The sequence below is a fragment of the Octopus sinensis genome, linkage group LG7 (genome assembly GCF_006345805.1).
Source record: "Octopus sinensis linkage group LG7, ASM634580v1, whole genome shotgun sequence".
Taxonomy (NCBI): Eukaryota; Metazoa; Mollusca; class Cephalopoda; order Octopoda; family Octopodidae; genus Octopus; species Octopus sinensis.
Window position 1 is genome coordinate 107854258 of NC_043003.1, and position 25412 is coordinate 107879669.

At 37.1% G+C, this 25412-nt stretch overlaps 1 protein-coding gene across 1 annotated transcript in view; it reads right to left on the minus strand.

Moving 5' to 3' along the window:
- LOC115214146 overlaps window positions 1-25412 on the minus strand; it is a 396588-nt gene that overhangs the window by 218512 nt on the left and 152664 nt on the right. The window lies entirely within an intron of this gene.

Consider the following 25412-nt stretch of genomic DNA (forward strand, 5'->3'; position numbering starts at 1 on the left):
CATATCAAATAATTCATACACTCAGCCCACCCAAACTACAAATTAATGCGGAAGAAACAACGCCAACTATACATATTACACACACTCATACCCACCACAGGACACGATAAAACCACATGCACACAACCACACAAGAACACACGGACATTAACATGATATCCATACATGTATTACCAGGATAAATCACAACAATTACACAATCACACAATCACGTTCGGAATATTTCACATATATAAATACCTTAGAAACAATCATTCGTATGCACAGATACACTTACACACTCAGCATACACGTATTAATATGATCATACACTTACACTCACATATATAAGCAAATAGGATAAATGACATATTCACATACTACAAGCCATACACTCATACAACCATTCACACAAAGTCGTAATTCCTCACACAACTTCGTTTTCCCTGAAACATGCATTTTATATTAGCTTACATTTCGAACTACACCCATATTGACGTCTATGAACGTTATTTACAGACATGCACACACACATATACGTACCTTTATAGAAATAAAGTTTTGCAGATGTATCAGCTCTATTACGTCAAGCAACGAATATTCCCCATCACGAAAAAACATGTTTATTTACTCTTGCTCCTCACAGCTCCGAACAGAAAATCAATCTTCAAATCGCAAAATAACATCATACTAACTGTATTTGAGAGTTCTTTCTCTTTGACATATGCAACTTGCCTGATATATAAATCCTGGATTTCTCTAAAGCAGTAGTTTCCATGGCATGTGGTATAACATTTTACATCTAACTATATTTGGGCGTAAGGGAGATATATTCTATTTAAACAATGAAAAAATATTTTGTGAGAACTATGTTTTCAGGCAGCTCAAAGAATTAAAGGTCGTAAATGATCATAAAAAGGTTGGATGGAGACTTCTCTTAACCAAAGTTCATTGCGATATATAAATGATGCCAAACTATTTAAAAATTAAAAAAAAGCAACAACTTAAATAATGGTCTTGGAGTGAGTTAAATTCATAAGACCAGGAAAGGAAGGCTCAAGATAAATGGTTAGTAAGAAGGATAAGTAAAATGTCAGAATTACAACAAAACTTTGAAGAAATGTATGCAAGGTTCAAAACACTCTAGCCGTAAGTGGATTTTGTTAAGTGTAGTATAGTAGCTAATTCTGCAGAACATGAACCACATTTTTGGATTTCATTAATGCGCTGCCTGCTTTTTCCACTAATTTTCTTCTTGAATGTGTAATCTGCGTTGCATTCTTTGGACCAGCAAATGTATTTCGATAAAGATGAAAGTGTCCTTTATTCTTTATCTCTAAAGATAAAACTTGTAAAAAATGAGTTTTACTGCCGGAGCCTCGTGGAGCTATTTAGGTGTTTTCGCTCAATAAACACCCACAACGCTCGGCCTGGGAATCGAAACCGCGAGTCCGCTGCCCTAACCACCTCCACACGTATATATATATATATATATATATATATATATATATATATATATATATATATATATAAACAATAATAAATCTCTGAGCGAGATATAAACAGTAACCGTTCGACAACGTAAGGTGTATTAGCCATCTGAATGTGGCTAGCCACTGGGGAGTGGGGTGTTACTGATGCATTTAGCCCCAGGCGATCAACGTCACCAGAAGGACTTTAGACACTATCTCAGTGCCCTTGTGTTATTTGCAAAGGGAGGTCATCCTCCCTCGAAGACCTGAGTACTACATACGGACTATAGTTTCAAGGTAATTGCCTCTCGTCAACGCATGGTAAGCACCGGTCTTCGATGAAGGAGTCCCCTTGCAAAAAAATATATAACGTTTTTCACAGCAGCCACTGTTACTGATTTAGAAAAACTGTCTGAAAACAATAATAAATCTCTGAACGAGATATAAACAGTAACCGCTCGACAGCGTAAGGTGTATTAGCCATCTGAATGTGGCTAGCCACTGGGGGGTGGGGTGTTACTGATGCTTTTAGCCCCAGGCGATCAACGTCACCAGAAGGACTTTAGACACTATCTCAGTGCCCTTGTGTTATTTGCAAAGGGAGGTCATCCTCCCTCGAAGACCAGAGTACTACATACGGACTATAGTTTCAAGGTAATTGCCTCTCGTCAACGCATGGTAAGCGCCGGTCTACTGTTTATATTTCGTTCAGAGATTTATTATTGTTTTCAGACAGTTTTTCTAAATCAGTGACAGTGGTTGCTGTGAAAAACGTTATATATTTATTTGCAAGGTGACTCCTTCATCGAAGACCGGTGCTTACCATGCGTTGACGAGAGGCAATTACCTTGAAACTATAGTCCGTATGTAGTACTCGGGTCTTAGAGGGAGGATGACCTCCCTTTGCAAATAACACAAGGGCACTAAGATAGTGTCTAAAGTCCTTCTGGTGACGTTGATCGCCTGGGGCTAAAAGCATCAGTAACACCCCACCCCCCAGTGGCTAGCCACATTCAGATGGCTAATACACCTTACGTTGTCGAGCGGTTACTGTTTATATCTTGCTCAGAGATTTATTATTGTTTATATATATATATATATATATATAATATATATATATATATATATACGTGTGGAGGTGGTTAGGGCAGCGGACTCGCGGTTTCGATTCCCAGGCCGGGCGTTGTGAGTGTTTATTGAGCGAAAACACCTAAATAGCTCCACGAGGCTCCGGCAGGGGGTGGTGATCTCTGCTGTACTCTTTCGCCACAACTTTCTCTCACTCTTTCTTCTGTTGGCCTGTTCGCTTACCCAGCGGGGTGGCGTCATTTGAAGGCTAAATCAATGCGAAGCGCATTGTGACCAGCGATGTGTAACAACATCTCATAGCCTGGTCGGTCACTTGATCACGTGATATATATACATACATCTTTGTGTGTGCGTGTGTGTGTGTGTGTGTGTATGTGTCTAATATAATAGAGTAAAAGCCAAGCTGTGTCCTCTTGAATTGCATCTGCTTATTCCAGTATTACAATCCAGTATGCATTTGCAGTCGTTGTGGTAGAGATGTGAGCTACAGATTGGAGCTGAAAATTCGGGAAACATCGCTTGCTGAGCTATTTTTTTTTTCAGCAAAACAGGAAGTTGGAAAATTTTTTGTATCAAATAATATTATTTGATTATCAATCTAATGAATTTCTTATACGAAACTTCTGATATATATTTCCAACGTGGACACCTTTGTAATTCCTATTAGAAAATGAAACATATGTAATTGTGAATAGATAATACCAATACATACATACATACATACATACATACATACATACATACATACATACATACATACATACATGTACACACACACACGTATATACGTATATATACTCTTTTACTCTTTTACTTGTTTCAGGCATTTGACTGTGGTCATACTGGAGCACTGCCTTTAGTCGAGCAAATCGACTCCAGGACTTATTCTTTGTAAGCCTAGTACTTATTCTATCACTCTCTTTTGCCGAACCGCTAAGATAGGGGTACGCAAACGAACCAGCATCGGTTATCAAGCAATGTTGGGGGGACAAATGCATACACACATATTCACACACATACATATATATATATACATATATGCAGCGGGCTTCTTTCAGTTTCCGCCTACCAAATCCACTCACAAAGCTTTGGTCGGCCCGAGGCTATAGTAGAAGACACTTATCTGAACCCGGAACCACGTGGTTCGTAAGCAAGCTACTTACCACACAGCCACTCCTACACCTATATATACACACATACACATACATATATACATATATTTGCATACACATGCATACACATTCATACACATAAACACACACATACACATGTATATAAGTTGTATAGTTTATTTAGAGAAGGCAAGAGAAAACTATTACTGTACATTTTCACCCGCAAATCTTGTAGCTGTTTCTTGCATACTACTCCCCCTGTATTAGCGTCGATATGTCTTCAACATACGCCTTACCATCTTGTAAATGTTGAAGAAATACAATGGTATGTTTCTATTGAGTGAATGTTTTTCTTTTCGTTTTGTGGTGTTCTAAGGTTTTTTTCAGACATCAAATAAAAATTATATTGACAGAAGAATAAACTAAGAAAAATAAGAGGAAGACGGCAGTAGGAAACAATGGAAGAAAAGGAAGAAAAAATTTCAGACAGAAGTCAAGAAAAGAACAGAGAGAGAGAGAGAGAGAGAGAGAGAGAGAGAGAGAGAGAGAGAGAGAGAGAGAGAGAGAGAGAGAGAGAGAGAGAGAGAGAGAGAGAGAGAGAGAGAGAGAGAGAGAGAGAGAAGTAGAAGTAAAAATTGTAACGGAAGTCTAGAGGGAAAAAGAAGTAAGGAACAAAAACGTGTACAAAAAGTGAAGGAAAAGTGTAAAATCAAACGGAAATAAAGAGTGAGACAGGCGATGAAAAGCTGATGAAAACAAACTAAAGTTAAAAGCAAAAGTAAACAATGGAAAGGAAGTAACAGCAGGAATAGAAGTGGAGAAGAAATAATTCTAATAATACAAGTACTAATAAGTTGAACAAAGTGACAAAGAACTAGATGTGAAAATTCGAGTTGAAAATGTCTAAAGAACTTGTGTAAGAGAGATAGAGAGAGAGAGAGGAGAGAGAGAGAGAGAGAGAGGAGAGAGAGAGAGAGAGAGAGAGAGAGAGAGATAAGTGAAACAACATTACAAAATTTTATGCACTTTTACTATGTTTTAATGTATAGACAAGACTTTGTGGTTGAAAATCTTGCTTTGAAGCCATGAGGAAGTGAGATCGATCTTGCTAAGGGATATGCAATGTCTCCGTGTAAATGTCTCCGTTTGAGACAAGCTTTATGAGAGAATTTAGTAAGATCAGAGGTTTGTAATGTGGTCAGATTAATCATTGGGGGTGTGTGTGGATATCCAAGGGGTCGATAATCACATAACACGATTTTGAGCATCAACAGCGCTGATTTATTAACGGAGGGAATCTAGAACTCAGTGTTCTAATTTCAACCCCAGTAATCTAAGGTTGAAATTCACCAATTTCCAACCAAATATCGACGGAATAATTAGTATTCAACAAACACATTTCATATTAAATATTCCGACTATATCAATATAATTAATATAACTGAATTTTTATTGTTCTTTATCAATTTTGTTAACTATTTTCATCAAATCAATTAACATATTTTGTATTAAAAGCGGCAATGACACAAAAGAACGAACGAAATATTGCTTTAAAAAATCGAGAAATTTTTTAATGAATTATAATGTTTAATTGTATTTTAGATATTTTCATCATGGAGGAAGAGAGAGGCTCAAATAGGTTGAATTGTACCAGTATCTTAGAGTCCAAATCTCTGATGAAGCCACATGCAAGAAAGAAATTAGGGAACTGTTAGCCATGGCAAGAACGTCTATTGAAAAGCTTAATAACATCTGGATCGGCAAAAGAGTGCCGATCCAAGGCTAGAACGAACGCTCACTTGGCCAATAGAGCTTTATGGTTGTGAAGCATGGACTCAGAACAAATTTGAAGAGAATATACGAAATGCATTTGAAAAGTGGGTTTAAAGGAAAGTGTGAAGAGCCTCTTACAAGGGCAATAGAACAAAAGAATGGGTGTTACAGGAAGGTTCAAAGACAACAACTACCTGAACATTGTGAAAACAACAAAAGTTCATTTATTCCGGCCATATTTCGAGAAGTAGAAGTCTAGAAAACATTATCACGGAAGGAAGAGTAGAGAGCTGTAGATCAAAAGGTAGACAAAGAACGCAAGGAATGGCCATAATCCCAAACCGACTGAAGAGGGCTTGTAGCAAGGCAGCTAGATGTCGCGTGCTTAATCGGGAATACATTCGCTGAAGTGTGATCAATGCACGTATGTGTATATATATATATATATATATATATGTGTGTGTGTGTGTGTGTGTGTGTGTGTGTGTAGGTGCATGTATAGCAGTGTGGCTAATCAGCTCACCTAGCAACCACATGGTTTTGGGTTCAATCACCAAAGCGTGGAAGTTTGGGCTCGCTCGTGCGTCATATTTGCGAGACAGTAATTCTAGCGTGTCCGTGTATGCGCGCATGCGTTTATCTGTGTGTGTACAAGTGTTTGCATGTGTCCGTCAGTCACTCAACATGTGCATCTACGTCAACACTTTGTTTGTGTCCGATCACTCTGAGGTTCGACCTGAGTCAATAGCTTCGACTCAATCCTTCAAGTTGATACCCCAGCTTAGTTGTAGACCAATGAGTAAAACAAAGAGAATAATATATATGATGGGATTCAGTACAGTTTCTGTCTAGGAAAATCATTGACTAAAAATATCTATGAAATTTGAGGCTATGGTCGAAGACCCCCAAGATGCAGCACAGTACAGAGAAATCGAACCAGGAACCACTTGGTTGCGAAGCGGTTTTCTTAACGTATAATAGATAGCATTCCAGCCGTGATCTTCCCGTCTTTTTGAAATAATGATTTCATGATTATATTATAGAAAGTGCCTTGTTACTGTTCTTTTTTCTCTCTCGCTAATTTCTTTTTTAAAGGGAAAACTGACTGTTCTTTCTTGCATATCGAACGATCAAATAAAGCGTCCCTTGGTCGCTCAAACAAGTCAAAATTCTGTTAGTAGTGATGATGATGTTGATGATGTTGATGATGATGATGATGGTGATGATGATGATGATGATGATGATGATGATGAAGGAGATGGTGATGATGATGATGGTGCCAGAAGAAGGAGAAGCAAAAAATAACAAAGTAAGCTCGTGCAATCAATATCATATTGAAACGTTACAGAAATGTAAATAAACAAGGTTTATGAAAGAAAAGCAAAATTCTCATTATCTTGATCGAAAATTAAATGGTATAAGATATACGTACACACACACACACACACGCACACAAACACACACACACATACAGAGACACATGCACACACATACACACACACGTACACACACACACATACACACACACACAAACACACACACATACACACACACAGAGACACATGCACACACATACACACACACGTACATACACATGCACACACAGATATATGTATGTGTATATATATGTATGTATGTATATATATATATATATATATATATATATAGATGTATGAATATGTATGTATGTATATGGATGCATATATAAATAAATATATATAAATATATATATATAAACGTAAGCATACATAGAGATACATACTGACATATAAGTGTACGTATAATGCATGCATACATACATACAAACACACACGCAAATATATATATATATATACATATACACACAAGTACACACACACACACATATATATATATACACTTATACATATACATTCATACATACACACACACACATACATATATACATATATATGTTTATTTTTTCAGCATTTATGTTGTAAATTGTTTTATGAAATAGCTAGGAAATATATCGATATGTCATCCAAGAGACGGTGTAGTGCTCTTCAAGAGTGGCATGCGCAGTGTTGTGTAGCGTATATACTGGCCACATAAAGCGTGTAATGCAATTTCATTTTATTAGTTTGTCAGAAGATACAGCCGAATGGCAAAGTTTAAGAAGCTTAATTCTCAACCACGACGGATCGGTTCGATCCCACCGTGTAGCGTATTTTCCATTGCTTCTTGTCGACCCATGACTTGAGAGGGAAATTGGATAAATACAGAAGAAACTGTACAGAAGCTCGTCGCCTGGATTTTATCTTTAATTGAAAGGATACAATCTCGCCATGCACTGTCACACAGTTTCTTATTTCTTTACTACCCACAAGGGGCTACACAGAGAGGGGACAATCAAGGACAGACAAACGGATTAAGTCGATTATATCGACCCCAGTACGTAACTGGTACTTAATTTATCGACCCCGAAAGGATGAAAGGCAAAGTCTACCTCGGCGGAATTTGAACTCAGAACGTAGCGGCAGACAAAATACCTATTTCTTTACTACCCACAAGGGGCTACACACAGAGAGGACAAACAAGGACAGACAAACGAATTAAGTCGATTATATCGACCCCAGTGCGTAACTGGTACTTAATTTATCGACTTCGGCAGAAGAGATACGGCTACGCATTTCGCCCGGCGTGCTAACGTTTCTGCCAGCTCGCCGCCTTCTCACACATTGTATCAAGCTGATCCTGACTGAGAATTACGTTAAGAGTCCATGCGTTCATTGGCGCTCAGCCGCCAATACATTATTCAAGAGCAAATAATTGACCTAGCAACTTAATCCTCATTACCGTACGAAGGAGATCCAGTTAGAATAGAGTCCTTCAATCATTTTCCTTTTTAACCATGAACCCCTTTGATTCATATTTTACTCGGATGGACCCTCCTAGCCATTTGATGTTTAAAAGCTCCTATTATATTTTTATAATTAAATATTGTTAAGAATTGTATAAAAATAATTTTTAACATATTTTGTTTATTGTAGAAGCATAACCAATCTATTGCCGATAAATTTTAGCAATAAGATCTTATATGGACCTTCAAGGATCATATGGGCCCCAGTTGAGAGCCACTGAGTTGGAAGATGATGGAAGAAAAGAAAGAGGTAGGGAAGAAATAGGGAAGGCAAACGGAAAGATAAAAGGAAGATACAAGGCAGATGTGTATGGGATCGTTACGTGCAGCCGATTATCAGCTTGAACATGTTTTCTGTCGTATTCAAGAAAAAACGCTTTTGCTGTCGTTTTACCCTCGGTCAACCGTGGCTGAGCAGACCATGGTCAAACCTGTGGTAGTAGAGACCTCCAGCGTTCTCGGTTCCCGGACGATATCCTTGCTCACAGCTATCGGCACAGAGATGGATATCCGCAAGTGCGAGTCCTGTGAGCCAGAGTGACTGTTCCAGCGCATCTTCCTTGCCGCCATTCTGGGCAACGGCCTTTCCATTTTTGTCTGCAGAGACCATAAGGTGGTCTGAATTGCAGGAAATTATAAGAAGGCGTTATGGTTAGAACTGGCACAAAAAATTTTTTTTATGGTTATAACGCAGGAAGTCCTTCAAATTAATATCTGAGAGGTAACAGTAATATAATAAGCAATAATACTATTTCTGTCATAAAACCAAATAAAAATGCATTTTGCTTAAGAATTTATAATCAAGATCATTCCAGCCATAACCATCACGTTATTTTTCATATGTGCAGGGGAGCCAAGGTTATATTATAGAACGAAACCTTTTTGTAAGGAAATAGCGTGATGTACGAGGGTTGTATGAAAAGTTTTGAGCCTAACCTAGAAACAGGGCTGCTAGGTAGCATAAAACTTTTTTTTCCTGATAAGTAGTCTTTTCAGAGTATTCTTGCTCATTTTCATGATTCTGATATTTTAAATTTTCTTTTTTACAGATTTTTGAATAAAAAAGTGTCGAGGTTACAAGGAAAATGGAGAAAACTGAGTACCGTGCTGTCATAGAGTACCTTCATTTGAAAGGCATGATTCTATCAGAAATCCATGAGGATATGGTGAGAACCTTAACAGACAACGCTCCTTCATATGCAACAGTAAAGGTCATATAGCTGCTATTTCTATTAGGTTCTGTAACCACGTAGAGGGAAGAGAGAGAGAGAGAGAGAGATAGCGGAGAGGAGAGAAGAAAACAAGAACAAGAAGTAGAAAAGAAGAAAAAGAAGAAAAGAAGAAAAGACGAGGAGGAAGAAAAGATAAGTACTAGTGTACTACTACTACTACTACTGCTGCTGCTGCTACCGCTACTACTACTACTACTACCACTACTACTACTACTACTACTACTACTACTATTCGGAAGAAGAGAAGTTGGTTACAAAAACATGCGCAACCTCCAATTCCGTTTAGTGCCTATTATAATATATGGTCATGAAAGTTAGGTAATAACTAAAAGAGTGCGATAGCAAATACAAACAGTCGAAATGGGATTCCTCTGAAGAACCTTTGTAGTAAGGTTACCTGACAGGGTACGGAGCTCGGATATTAGAAAGTTTTTCCCTGCCAAGCCGCTGCTTCTCCGCATCGTGAGGTCAAACACTGTTTCTACGGAGTTCTAATATATTTTCATTTTAAAATCATGTTTGAATGCCATTTATTGCCGTCTTTTATTTGAACTCTTTCGTTAATAACGAGTTGGGCTTTTTTCTTTATCTTTCACAGAAGTAGTGCTTTGTCCCCACCCCGATCATCTGGCACATTTTGGAGTTAGATATCATTGTTAGTTTACGTACCAACAACATTTCAAGTGCAGTCGGCTATCACTAATCCGGAAATCGGAAATCCGATTCTACTATGAATTCTAATATAGTTTCCAATTTAGCTGGCAAGAATTGTTTGAGGATTTAGCTTTTGGTGCGAACTCCTAAACACCGACATCTCATTCTAAATCGTTTTTCTGCATTTATCTTTATCATCTGCTCATATTCCGATGGGGTTGATTTTTCCTTTCATCCTTTCGGGGTCGATAAATTAAGTACCAGTGAAACACTGGGGTTGATGTGTTCGACTAGTTCCCTCCCACCCAAGTCTCAGGCCTTGTGCCTTTAGTAGAGAAGATTATTATAATCTGCTCAGATTTAATCTTAGCCAGAGTTCTTAGACCTAAACGAAGAGTGTTTAGTGATTTGAAGCTCAAACACTGTTTATAGCCCGTAACGGATAAAAGTGGAACTTCTTGAAGAAACCACATCGGTGGTTTATCTGAGATGCTCGCCTGAATTACACAACATTAGCTTTTCCGCAGTGTATGACATAATGAAAACCAAAATTATATTTATAGGGTATTTTAAAGATGAGATAGGGTGGTTTAGTTGTATAAACCAGTTGGGCAAACCAACTAATCTAGCATTCCGCAGTTCTCGATTGTTGTTATGTTACTATAAGCAATATTAGTATTATGCCTCAGTGGCAAATAAAAGATTATTACTATGATTACTGGTTGATGTTGTTGTTGTTGTTGTTCTTACTATTAGTATTGGTAGTAATAGTAGTAGTAGTGGTGTCGATGATGGTGGTGTGGTGGTGGCGGTGGTGGTGGCGGTGGTGGTGGCGGTGTTGGTGATGGTGGTGTTGTGGTGCTAGTAGTAGTAGTCACTGTTGCTGTTGCTGTTGCAACTGCTATTTCCTTTATTCCGTTCTTCGTATTAGGAAAAGTTGTCATATAATATTCTTCTGGTGTTCTTGTACTGGTTCCAGCCTTTCAATAGCTTCCATGAAAGAGCACTTCCGTTAGACACCGGAAGCAATTAGCTTTGCTGCTACTGCCGTTGTTGTTGCTGTTGTTCGTGTTGTTTTTGCTGCATTTTTAAAGTTTTTAGAGTACAGAGTACAATAAGATGTCCCTTTTGGGAAGGAAGTAGTTTTTAATGACTATTGTTTATGAACGTGAATGCATTCATAATACTTTTAATGTTGCAGTTCTTGTCATTGTTTGCGCAGTTGCTTCTGTCACGTTGTTTTAAGAAGCGACAACGAAACAATGGCATCGGTTCTTTTAATGGAACCGTTCGGCAAAAAGAATATACATTTTATCACTCCAAAGACACTCGCTTCTCCAAAGCTCTAAAGCCATTCCATTATATATACATGCACACATACATACATACATACTACATACATACATACATACATACATACATACATATATGTATATGTATATATATATATATATTATATATATATATATATATATATATATATATATATATATAGTATGTATATATATATATATATATATATATATATATATATATATATATATATATATATAATATATATATATATATATATATATATATATATATATGACCGTACGTATGCGATTATGTGGGTACACGTGTAAAAGTATTTGAATATGAATGTGTCTATGCGTACAACTTCCTGTGCTTATCTTTTTGGCGTTTCTGCATCGTTTGCTGAATGATTTTTTTTCTATCTTTCCAACAATACATTAGTTTGCTCGTGCTTGCTTGAACGGAAAAATAAGTAGACCAACGAGACACGTAACAGATTGAAAAGTTGAAAAGTTGTGCGTTGTAAGAATTGTGCTCTGTTCATGCGACTGCACACACATATAAATACGTACATACATACACACTCACACACATAGATACACACACACACACACACACAACACACACACACACATATATATATATATATATGTATACATAGAGATATATGTATATGTGTGAGTGTGTCTTTTTTTTATTAAAATGCATGAATCTGTAAATAAACATGCGCATATACACGCGCTCATACACATGTATGCATGTATATATATTTTATATGTGTGTGTTTGTGTATCTGCGTACGTGTGTGTATACATACATGCATATATATATATATATATATATATATATATATATATATATATAGATAGATAGATAGATAGATAGATAGATAGATGGATATAGACGTGTCTGTTTGTGTGTGTCTGTGTGTTTTTGTGCATTATTAGGTAGCTGTCTATAAGTTAAAGAAAAAGACACTCAGTGGTTATATTTGTACATATAGTCGACCAGTATATTACTGGTTATCTGGTAATGACATACAACCGGAGAAAGCGTTACCCTCTGTTTCGCGCCGAATATTGCACTTAAACAAATGTCAACGCGAAACCCACGGTAACATTCTAACCAGCTATATGCCATACTAACAATACATACAAATACATCCGTTGTAGCCGTGTATTTATATCACTTGTATATGTTTGAAAATGCGTAGATTTGCAAGCATATGCTATACGGTTAACGACTACATCTCCAGCTGCTGACTCCTTACCAAGTTTCAAGTATTTTCTCAAAGGCAATCGAATCAGCAGATATATTTACATTTCTAGGCACATACAACTCTCCGCAAAAACACATGCATATAGCTCGCTCTTCATGTCTAACTCATTACACGGAAATACTCCAACACCCACACACCGCTGCTTTCCTCCTTAACTCTTTCCCATTCATAGAACAACATTCTCACCTGTATACATGCGCGCGCAGACACATTCGCACATTATTCAACAACATGAACAATATTGACAGTGATTTCGAAGTGTCTCCAATCTAAGCTATTGTCGGACTGTACGGTGATGACTTTGCTAATTGAAACTTCGAAGTCACTTCCAATACTATACTTGTTAACGAATGATAATTTGTATTCTAACAAACGTATCGATAAACGTTCAGTTTAATGTAAAATTACAATCGCAACGTGGAAGGTGTTTTTAAGCCATTTAAGAAACACACAAAACCCTTAGATTCACTTCAACATTTAAATTTAATTTGTCAAAAATATTTTCGTCACTTTGAGACCGCGACCTGTTCACTGACAAAACTTCGTGCTGCATCGTGATGTTTAAATGGCTTATAAACACCTTCCACGCTGCAATTGTTTTCGTTCCAGCACACGATCTCAGATCAAGTCACACGCTATACAGGTACATCTCCGTAATGTAAAATTGTTTTTATTATAACCATGGCACATCGTCGGTTACGACTAAGAGTGATCAACAACAGTTTGCTCGTGAAATTAACGTGCAAGTAGTTGAGCTCTCCACAGATACACGTACCCTTAATGCAGTTCCCAGGGAGATTCGGCGTAACACAGAATGTGACAAGACTGGCCCTCTGAAATACATGTACAATTCATTTTTGCCAGATGAGCGGACGGAAGCAACGTGAAATAAAGTGTCTTGCTCAAGGACACGACACGTCTCTGGGGGATCGAACTCACGACCTTATGATTGCGAATAGGATACTCCAACCGCTAAGTACGAGGGAATGAATAAAACAGAGAAGCACTCAACACATTTGATAGGAATTACAATATCTTAATACCAGTTTGACACAGCTCCATAACGTATGACTTCTTGTGTGTGTAGATATCTGATAAGATATCAGGCTGAGTAAAAAGTAGTTTTGAAACATGAAATTAATTTCACTCATCAATGTAAGTACCAATACAATCAACACATTTTTGCCAACGAGTAACAGGTTTGTTTATTCCGGTAACATAAAATTCTGCAGTTCTGGAACTGATGAACTCTTTGAACGCACTTTCAGCATCGGATTGATTTTTGAACTCCTTTTCTCGCAAGAAACCATCAAGGTACTTGAAAAAGTGGTGGTGGGTAAGAGAAAAGTCTGGGAAATAAGCTGGGCGGGGAAGAACTTCGTAGCCAAGTTCCCTCAACTTCTGGAGCGTCATTACTGAAACGCGTGGTCGGACAGGGTTATGAAGAATGATCGGCTCTCTTAGGTGTTGACCAGTCTGCGACGGAGAAGTAGCAGATTTCCGTTCATTTTGGCAATTTCATGGCAATATATTTCTGCAGTAATGTTTCTTCTGGGTTTTAAGAAGTTATAGAGGATGGGTCCAAGAGTACACCACCAAACAATCACCATAACCTTTTTGAAAAGCTCAGGTTTAGGGAAGGTTTTTTTTGGTGCTTCATTTTGGTTCAACCGTCGCTGCGAAGAGCGATTTTTATTATTGTACAGAATCCACTTTTCATCGCAAGGGTCACGGACAAGAATCGACGAACAAATTTCAAATCTGCACATTTTTCTGATTTTCATTCAAATCGTGTCAAGCGTTTTTGATTTTTCGATCGCATGCAAATGGTTGCAGGCATTTTTCTGGCAAAGTTGAAGTTCTTTTGCCAGTTCTCGAGTGGTTTTACGTGGATCTTTCTCAACGACGGCCTTCAGTTGACCGTCATTGATGACAGATGGACGTCCACTTCGCTCACTATCTCACCAAATGTTTCGTTGTGTTTTTTTATTACCTATAAAAGGCGTAAATAGATATTAACGTCGTTTCGGAAGGACGACACAAAACATGTGCGGACATATAACAATTAAAATAAAATTATGATAACATAAATGGAAAAAATGAAATGAGATATGAAAAAGCGCCACCTACCCCACCTCAGCAGCATTATTTACTTCCTTTTTATATCCAGTTCATGTCTATACCCTGTTGTTCCTCTAACTCTCCGTTTTCTATTTCATTTGTATTTCCTTTAAATCACAAACCACTTTTCTATATCTAAAACCATCTTTGTATTCCATTACCTCCTTCATACGACCTTCCGACACCAATGCGCATGCGACCGTATCTTCTTTTTCACTTCCTTTCATACTTACAGTCCTTACGTCCTTCCACTGTGGTAACTTCTCTGTCAGTCTCCTATCCACACCTTTACAGAAAACACAAGCATAACACACGGGAGGCGAGCCTTGTGATTTTTGTATGTTTGTATTTCTTTTTTTCCGTTTTTGTGTCGGTGGGGAATGGGTGGATTTAGTGTCTGCAGTGGGAGAGTGTGGTTGAGAGGGTGTGGTGGGTTCACTTTCATTGTCCTTCTTCCTCTGTTCTTTCCTTCCAGCTACTCTCCATCCTTCCTCGTCAGTTTCCCCCTTCTCTTCCACCATTTACTTCATCCTTCTCGACCTTCTCCTGTGCATGCTGGTTTTTATTAGGGCAGTCCACTCCAATGTGGCCCATTTGGCCACAGTTGTAGCAGCGAGGTGTTCTTCCCTCTACTCACACCATCATCACTGTATTACCTACTGACACCGTTTCTGTCAGTCTCTCCATATTTTATTCTGAAATTTGTATCAACATATCCAGAACTTTGCCTCGCCAATTCCTTACTTCTGTTTCTGTGGCTTGGAGCACGGCCACTTCCTTCTCATTTCCAAGAAGTACTGCTGTCACCACCCAAGCCACGTCTATTTCACTGGGGATTCCCTCTACTTTCACTCTGGAAGTTCTTATTCCGAGGTATGTGGGTAGGAGAATTACCCTTTCCGTCTTCATTGTATTTAGCGAGTGCTCCTTTGCCTTTTCTTTCTCTTTGAAATGCACAATAACAGTGCCGTAACTGCTTCCTCTGGCAAGATATGATATCTCTTGCCAGAATGGCCTCAATGCCTTCTCCATTTCCTCCGTAGCCTCATTTTCAATTCTTCTCTCCTTGATAGAATACACTTTATAAACAATTCTGCTTTCTTCCATGTTTATAAGTACTTCATTCGGTGGTGACAATTCTGTCGCCGACATCTCCATTTCAGTCAGGTCGGAATAAAAACAAAATTTCAAACTCCGCCATCTCTCCTCAAAACGCTGAGAGACAACACAATCATAAAACAGCTGCAAAGCAGCACAAAACAATACAACACCTTTCAATAAACAATAGCAAACATTTACTGGAAATTACAGTCGTCCGAAGCGAACGTTTCGTTGATATCGCGAGCAGTTTCAGCTGCTTTACGTCCTTTTTTGAAGTTGAATAGCAAAATTGCTCGAATATCGCGCTTTGGCAGTTCCATTTCAGATTATTGTAACAACGGTGAAAAAAAAAATACCAATGCTAATTTATTGATGCATTTAGGCAAGTCTATGTTTGTATTATCAAACAATTGCAAAAAAAATGGTTAGAATAAATTCAAAAATCTGGCACAATTTATTCATGGTTCAAAACGTTGCTTACTTTTTACTCAGCCTGATATATTTCGTCCATCTCAACAGGCATCTACGCACCCCCCCCCCGTATATATATATATATATATTCACATTCTAGTAGTTATTATAGAGTCTTCAATTTCATGCTTTCTAGATTCTAGATGAAACTTGATACATAAGAGTAACTATTGACGCGTTTTCAATTTCGAAAATAGAATATGAATAACATTACGTACTGAGTACGCTTCTTTTCATGTATTTGTGTGTATGTTGGCGTTTACGCACACATATTCATACACCCCTCCTCATATATATACACAAACACACATACACGCACGTACGCACGCACACGCATGCACACATTTCGTGTTTTCTTAGTTTTCCTTTCCTAATATTGATTGTGTTATATATCTAAAAAAATAAAAGAAAAGTTTATTTTATCAGTGCAAAACAATATTACATTTTCAATTTCTTTGTAGACACATAAAAACTATCATACTCGCTGGAAATATTAAGAAATATTATTGTACCACAACTATCGTAATTATACTTGCATTGTCTACACTTTATATTAAATTTATTGTTTTGCTGAAGTTTAATTGCAAACCTTACAACACTACTAATATAAACCTTCTTTCCCGGCGAGCCAATGAGGGAGCGTTTACATGGTTATCTGACCTGCCGGAAATAAACAGCAACCATTTATATATCCTTTGAATAGATTGTGAAGGTGCGTCACTGAGTCGTTAGGGTGTTGCACTCACGATTTCAAGATCGTCGTTTCGATTCCTGGACCGGTCGTGCTTTGTGTTCTTGTGTAAAATACTTCTTAACAATTGTTTCTATCCACTCAGCAGTAAATGGGTACAGACTGATGTTCCATGCAGCGGGAGTGGGGTGGATTATAGGCCTGTCCGCCTAGCCAGCGGGGTGGTATCATTCGAAAGCTACAACAATGCGAGAAAGCGCATTGTGACTAGTGATGTATAACATCATCCGATTGTCTGGCCAATACAGTGGTACTAAGATGAATAGCTTATGTTTATCCTTATATTGAATCTATAGACGCTTTTAAACAAAGATTCCGTATCTATGTCTCCAGTCTTGTCATTTCCAAATGAGAGTTTTCGGAACTTACTTTAACTGCCACAATGTTATTTAGTCAATAGCTACTTTCCTTTAATTCCTTATCTTTTTAGTTCGCTTCAAAACAACATTGGAGTTATTTGCTATTGCTCTGTCGATAATTAATATGCTTTTGTCATTTTTGATATAGAAAACGCCAAGTTTATGACGTTGTCTAGTGTACAGTCTGTATTCGATTTTTCTATTCTCTTTTTGATTCTGCCATTCTGGGGCACCGCCAGATTTAGTCGACCCAAACACTTATTTTTCAGTTCGCTACTTACTCTGTCGGTCTTTCTTGTCTAATGGTGGGGGAGAAACACAAACACAAAGACTCCCACCTATATATACCGACACATACACAGAAACACACACAAGCGCGCACTTATCCACATACACATATATATTAAACAATGAACTTCGACAGTTTTCGTCAAGCAAATTCATTCCCAAGGCATTGGTTGGCCTGGGGTTATAGTAAAAACACTTGCTCAAGGTGCTGCGCATTCTATAGTATTTCAACATTGACACTTTTAATTCAGAGGGAGGATATAGGAGTAGAACAAAACTTTTCCTTTGAATAGTTGAAATTAGATGGCTAGATGTATGTAGAATAACTGTGTTATGTTTTCTTTTCTCTAAATATATTTTGTCAGAACAAGTGAAGGCTATCCTAATACAATGTGGTCAACTGCTTTGAAAAATACATGGTGTCATTTGTTTTTGCTTTAGCGCATAATCATGCCCGAGCTGTTCGTTGCTCGATAGACTGGAATTTCAACCGTGTTTCGTGGTCTGCTACTACAACAGCTCCTTTATAGGATCCAGTTAGCTCAAGACATCATCAGGAGGAACCACGTCCAGTTTCGACCTCTACTCCTCTACCGTTTTGACGTGGCGGGGCCCCCGCTTTCGGAGGCGTCTTCAGCTCTGGTGTTGGGTGCATGTTTTCTTTCTTCTTCTTTCTCCTGTTCCCTGGCCTCTTCGATGTACCGGCAGCAAGTGTCAGCCGGTGACTGACTGACTTGTCAAATTTTTTCCCTTTAAATACCTGCTGCTAGGCTCCAGCAGGCAGCCCCAGCAAGTTGTCACGTGACACTGTCTCAACTTTAACTGACCAATGAAGGCGCGCAGTCTTAGCCCACGCATTCTCTAAACGACCGTCACCTGTCAATCAGCGAAGCTAATTCAGAGTCAGCTTGTTTCACCTAATGATGTTATTTTCCGCCGACATGTTATGACTTTCAAACCATTTTTGGTCTTCCCTCCTCAGCCATATATAGAAGCTGGCTTTTTTGACCACCTCATGTACTCTCCTTATTAGTTTGCTCAGCTCCGGGTTAAAGGGCATTCGGCTGCAAGAAAACTTTGCCTTAAGGCAGTTTTGTGTGAGCCACGCAAGCATAGAAAATTTAATGATAAAATGAAACGAATGAACGCTTACTTGGGTGAAGGTTTGTATGTAGAATATATATAGTAGAGATAGCTTGCTCCTGTATCACGAATATTATTGCTTCTTCTTCCGTTACCTTAATCAGATCTGACCTATTCATCTAGATTAAATATCGACAGAGAGCAGGACAAATGCCTTGCGCTATTTTTGTCTCTTGTTCAAAGCCCGCTGAGGTCAGCTATAGAAGCGATAAAATACATTAGCATTTAAATATTGCGATCGATGTAATTGACAGACGTCTTCCCCATCAAACTGTCATCTTTGTGCCTAATTTAAAAATTATTATTGGTGAAGTGGAAGGCGGCGAGCTGGCAAAATCGTTGGCAAAATGCTCAGCAGCATTTCGTCCGTCTTTACATTCTGGGTTCAAATTTGCCTTTCATCCTTTCGGGGTGGATAAAATAAGTACCACTTAAGCACTAGGGTCGACGTAATCGACTTATCCCTTCCTCTTAAATTGCTGGCCTTGAGACTATTATTAGGGTAGTAGGCTGGCAGAATCATTACAGCATCGGATAAAATCCCTCGCGGAATTTGTTCCGGTTCTTTGAGTTCTGTGCTCAAAACATGTCTTGGTAAACTTCGTCATTCATCATTTAGGGGCTGATGAAATATAGCATCAGTTAAGTATTGGGATCCATGTAACCGACTAATTTTATCCCCTCAAAATTACTTACCTCGTGCCTAAACTAGAAACAAATATTCTGAAGCTGGAAATACACAGTTAGTCAGAAGCCTAAAAATATGTGAATACAATTTGCAAGCTTGTTGATAATTGTTAATAAAGAATAACCACTGAAGACTTGTTTGATATATTTGTTTATAACTTGTTCATTTATACATTGTGCACGTTGGTATTATGCGTTGACATTTTAAAAATATATATGTCATGGACTCTCATACATACAAAGATACATACATACATACATACATTATAATTATGGCTTCCCCCACATTATCGAGTATGGCCATTGCACGAAGCTTAACTGTTATTGGAACTGTGATCGAATGTGACTGATAACATAAGATTTGCAAGGCAACTCCTTGAGCGTCATACTTTCTCTGATAACCTAGAATGCCTGCCCAAAGACGCCGCACAACTCACAACATGTTCTTGACAATAATTATTTATGTTGTAATCTTTTGTGCCCAATATTTTAAGGAACTTGTTAAACTTTTTATGTCCTTGTTACCAAAGACTGTATATATGTAATATAGCAATTTGTAACAACCAATAATTAACGCAACCAAACTTCTACATGTTACTTTTGACAATCTTTTTCCAAAGGGTGAAACCGGTAAAGTAAATAAACATCTTTTAAAATTGCATTTTCAAACCTTCTTTCGTGTATATATATATATATATATATATATATATATATATACTCACGCATACACACACAGATATATATATATATATATATATATACAAAATGATATGTTACAATTACTCAATAGTCAAGATAAAACTCTGAGTTTCCGATGCCGAAGTGGAAATCCACAACACCATATCTTCGGTTATCTGGCCATCTATTGAGTAATTGTAACATATTATTTTATAGATAAATTTCCTCTATTTACATAATATTGAGGTCTCTTTCTTTTGATATCTTACTGTTTTTACCAATATATATATATATATATATTATATATATATATATATATAGATAGATAGATAGATAGATAGATAGATAGATAGATAGATAGATAGATAGATAGACAGACAGACAGACTGGTATGGTATAAAAGCAGGAAATTTCATATATAATTCATGCTTTAATTGCATTCAACGGCTGTTTCATTAAGATAAATACCACCAAGATTTTAAGTACATAATAGTGATACATAATTAATTCAAATTAATGTAATTTAAATCAAATTAATTTCGAAATATTGTTTACCCAAATCACCAGGAATGTTATATTATGGTTATCACGAAAAAACTAGTAACGTTTTTATCATTAGCATAGCATTCCTGGTGATTTAGGTAAACACTGTTTCTTAATTAATTTGACTTAACTTAATCAAACTTAAATTACGTATCATAATTTTGTATTTATACATTTGGTGGTGTTTATCTTAAAGAAGCAACTATTAAATGAAGCTGAACTATATATGAAATTTACACTTTTAAAGATCGTTTTAGCCAATTATGTATATTCGTGAGGGTCGGTCCCGCTTGGATTTGTTGCATTCTAATAATATTTTGTATATTAATATCTTGTTATTATCAATTAGCTCTTAATTACTATAGACTTATTCTTTGATGTTTATACATCAATTCTCTAAGTGGATATATACTTTTGCATGTGCGCAATATATAAATAATATATATTATATATAGGCACAGGCTTGGCTGTGTAGTAAGAAGCTTGATTCTCAACCACATATTTCCAGATTCACTCTCACTGCGTAGCACTCTAGGCAAGTGTCTTCTAATATAGTCTCGGGCCGACGAAAGCCTTGTGAGTGGATATGGTAGACGGAAACTAAAAGAATGTGTGTGTGTATATATATATATATATATATGTATGTATGTATGTATGTATATATTTGAGTCTTTGTACTTGTCCCCTCCCGCTTGACAATCGGTGTATTTACGTCCCCGTAACTTAGTGGATCGGCAAAAGAGAACAATATAACAATAGGCTTTAAAAATAAGTCATGGGGTCGATTTGTTCGACTAAAATCCTTCAAGTAAAAAAAAAACGAATAAAAGAAACTGTCTTCCACCTTGGGTTATTTCTATTCTCAGTATATGCTTTTCCCCAAGCTCCTTTTGTCAAGGGAAACTGGAGGGCTGGTCATTTTAAATAAATCAAATTGATTGCTCTCATCCACCCCTCTTCCACCCCTCTTCCACTTTTGTCGGAGAAGAAAACCTCATCACTAGTCATGTCAGCCTCAATTCCATATAATTTTCTTCAATATTAAGACATCAAGTTAAACGTTTAAGGATACGTCTATGTGATTGACTGATCTAGAAATAACAGTCAAATCCACCTTATATCGTACTCTACTGTTGTGGCTGGAATGTCTTTGTTGTGCCTACTCAGTGAAAGTGTCCTCATGCTTAACAAGTAAAGCAAGGTCAAAGAGCAACATCAATCGCAGCATCTGTGTCACACATCCCTGCTACCCTATACTACTACCAAGACCAATGTACTCTGTGTAAGTACCGAGAACGGTTCACAGCAACGCACTCTGTGAAAATGCCGAGACCTATTATTAACACAACGGAATTCTGCCAATTTTAACCTATCTTTAACAGAAAATATGCTTTCAGCTCTGTTACTGTGAGGCCCATATAGCGCCATATGGGCCTCATAGTTTGGACCCTGTCTTACAAGATATAAAATACCAAGTACAAAAGGAATAATAACACAGAACTGTCAATTTTACGCCGTTTATGTTTGACAAAATGCACCTTTAGCTTTAACCCACCTGAGACAGTTAAACAGGTGAGTGAAACCGTTATTTTAAGAAGGTTGCATTATGTACCTCATACAACAGTATCCCATAATCCTTCACCCGGTAATTGGTTGACAGTCTGCGCTCATGATTAACGAATGACTGTCGTTTAATATCCCTCCATCTTTTGAATTACATTTTATTTGCGTTGCTCTTGACCGTCGCAACCCCGCATTCACCTCCATGTGTTTCTAGGTTCCTTGTATTTATATATAACATTTATCTTGTAATGTATTCAATTTGAAGAGACTGAGAAACATCTACTTTTAAATAGCTGAAACGAACAAAGTTGAAAGAAAATTGCTTCCTTGATTTTTGGCTTTTCTTTATTATTTATTATATATTTGACAACAGAACGAGAGATAAACGCTGTTTTATAAATAAACACGATTTTAGGATTACACATGCCAAATATAGTTTAATGTTAAAGGTTACGAATTCATAATAAAAATATATTTATTTTGACTGAACAGAAAATTGAACAATAATTGAATACAGAAGATGGATGTCACCTAAGCAACCTAACTTTATGTGGTGTGTTATATAACAACAGCAGAATGGACAGAAGAGTTATGCTATCTAACCAATCTATCTTTATATGTTGTTTTGCATAACAGTATCAGATTGGCTTATGATTAATGCCACGTAACTTACCTAACTTTATATTATGTCTTATAAACAATAACAGAGTGGAGACCCCACTTTTAGTTATCTTAGATAATATAAAAGAAAGATATAGAAAAATAACATGTAATTTTCTTGATTTATATCGAATGCTCTACTAATTTAACAAATTGTAATGAAATAAAGGAGCTGTTGTGGTAGCAGACCACGAAACACGGTTGTAATTCCTAAAAACGTTAGTGAGTAGGAAGAAGCATTAGAAGACTCGGGAAAAATACCTACGGTATTTAAATTTCGGTTCTTAGCATTGCGAGTTAAAATCCTACCTGAACCAACTTTGCTTTCCATTTTTGCGGGCCGACAAAATGAAGCATAAATAGTGGGGTAGATTTTATATTCATTAGAAAGCATGCTAGAAGTGAACAGAATCATAATAGAAAACTTTAGATCATAGTGGTACAACGAAATGAAGAGTTTCTTGTCATTTAATATATGTATTGGGTTGTCCGGAAAGTTCGTGCCGATTTATAGCTGCTTACTTTTCGACTTATTTTAGAACATGGTTGAGTCCATAAAATAGGATTTGACTACACCTCCATTTAGAGCACAGTTTAAACTATCTTTTCGTAGAAAAAGGTTTATGTTCCTATAACCTGTGTTAATTCTGTAACCCTTTAAAATGGAAGATAAGAAAGTTCCTTTTCGGCACTTGATGCTTTGGGAACCAGACAAAAATTGCTACAGCCCGGCTGGGATGTGTTACCCCACCCCCCATATTCACCAGATATTGATCCTTCGGATTTCCACTTATTCAGGTCACTGCAGAATAGTCTGAATGGTAAAAATTTCAATTCCTTGGATGACATAAAAAGTTACCTTGATGAATTCTTTGCCATGAAACCACCTCAATTCTGGGAAGAGGGTATTTTCAAGTTAAAGGAAAGATGGGGACGCATTGTGCAACAAAATAGCTCATAATGGCAAATATTTATTGACCTTTGTCTTTCTTTTAAAAATCGGCACGAGCTTTCCGGACAGCCCAACAGAACAAATCAATTAGGTAGGCTAAACTTATCTCTCTTCACAGAACTGATGCTAGGATATTCAGTGTTGCATGCCGGTCCTAGTATGTGCGCTTTTTTTTTTATCCCAGCCTTGCAATGTAAATGTCGTTCTCGTAGCCCTACAATCAGAATCTCAGTTTCTAATATTTTACTACACCGTCCAACCTTCCTCTTCATTACACCAGCTTCAAAATGCAGTCGAAAACTTAAGGTTAATTCGCAAACAAAAATCTATAGTTTTATGATCATGCACATCACTGTGTAAATATGTTACCAGGCACAATTTTAACTGCGTCACGCTGAATCATGTGACAGATCGTAACATTACATGAGCTACTCGACCGAACGCTCTCTAACTTTCTTTGTGCCGCAAGTGAACTCACATGCTCGCTTTATTACAAAGAACTTTTCAGTTAGTTACTTGTTGTGCCCCCAGTCTGAATGCCCCAGGCGATCGCTTAGTTTCCTCGTGCGCAACGACGGCCGTGCCTCTTTAGGTTACACCCCCTTTAAGGTTTGTGGCTTAACACTACAAACTTATGAATCATTCGTTCATTTTTTTCTTTATTTACTGCATTACGGTGTTCCAAGTGTACAAATAACTTGTGGAAGTGAGACAGACAGAATGATTAGGATAATCCGAATAATACGTAGGATAATCCGAAAATAGGAAAGAAATTTACGTAATACGAAAGAAAATTTTATTAACCGACAAGGCAATCAGTTGAAATTAACTTACCCTCAAATCAAATTAGGGTGTGACAATCAGTCTAGAATATTTTCTCAACAAGGATCGAATAATTGAAGAAAAGTTAGTTTAGGAATAAAATTCGCTGATAGTTTTCTGTAATTATATTTATTTAGATACGAATAATTACATAAACGTTAGATGCAAAACGTGTATACTCATAAAAAATATAAATGTGATGTTCTATTATATATTTATTTATATACTTTTTTGAAAAAAAAACACGCAAGTCTAAATTCTTGCTAACGACAGTAAAACTCAAATGCATAGATAAGATTTGTTATCGCTTAATATCCATTAAAAATACTGAAGCAAACGAGATTGAGTGATGCTCATGTGTTTCACAAGAACATTTTGCGGTATAAAAAATAAATTGAATATCCTGTTGAAGACAATTCACTTCCTCTTCATCTTTATAGCTATTGAAATAGATGAATGTAAGACAATCTTACTGTTCTTTTCTACAAACTTGAAGTCTTGTGCAC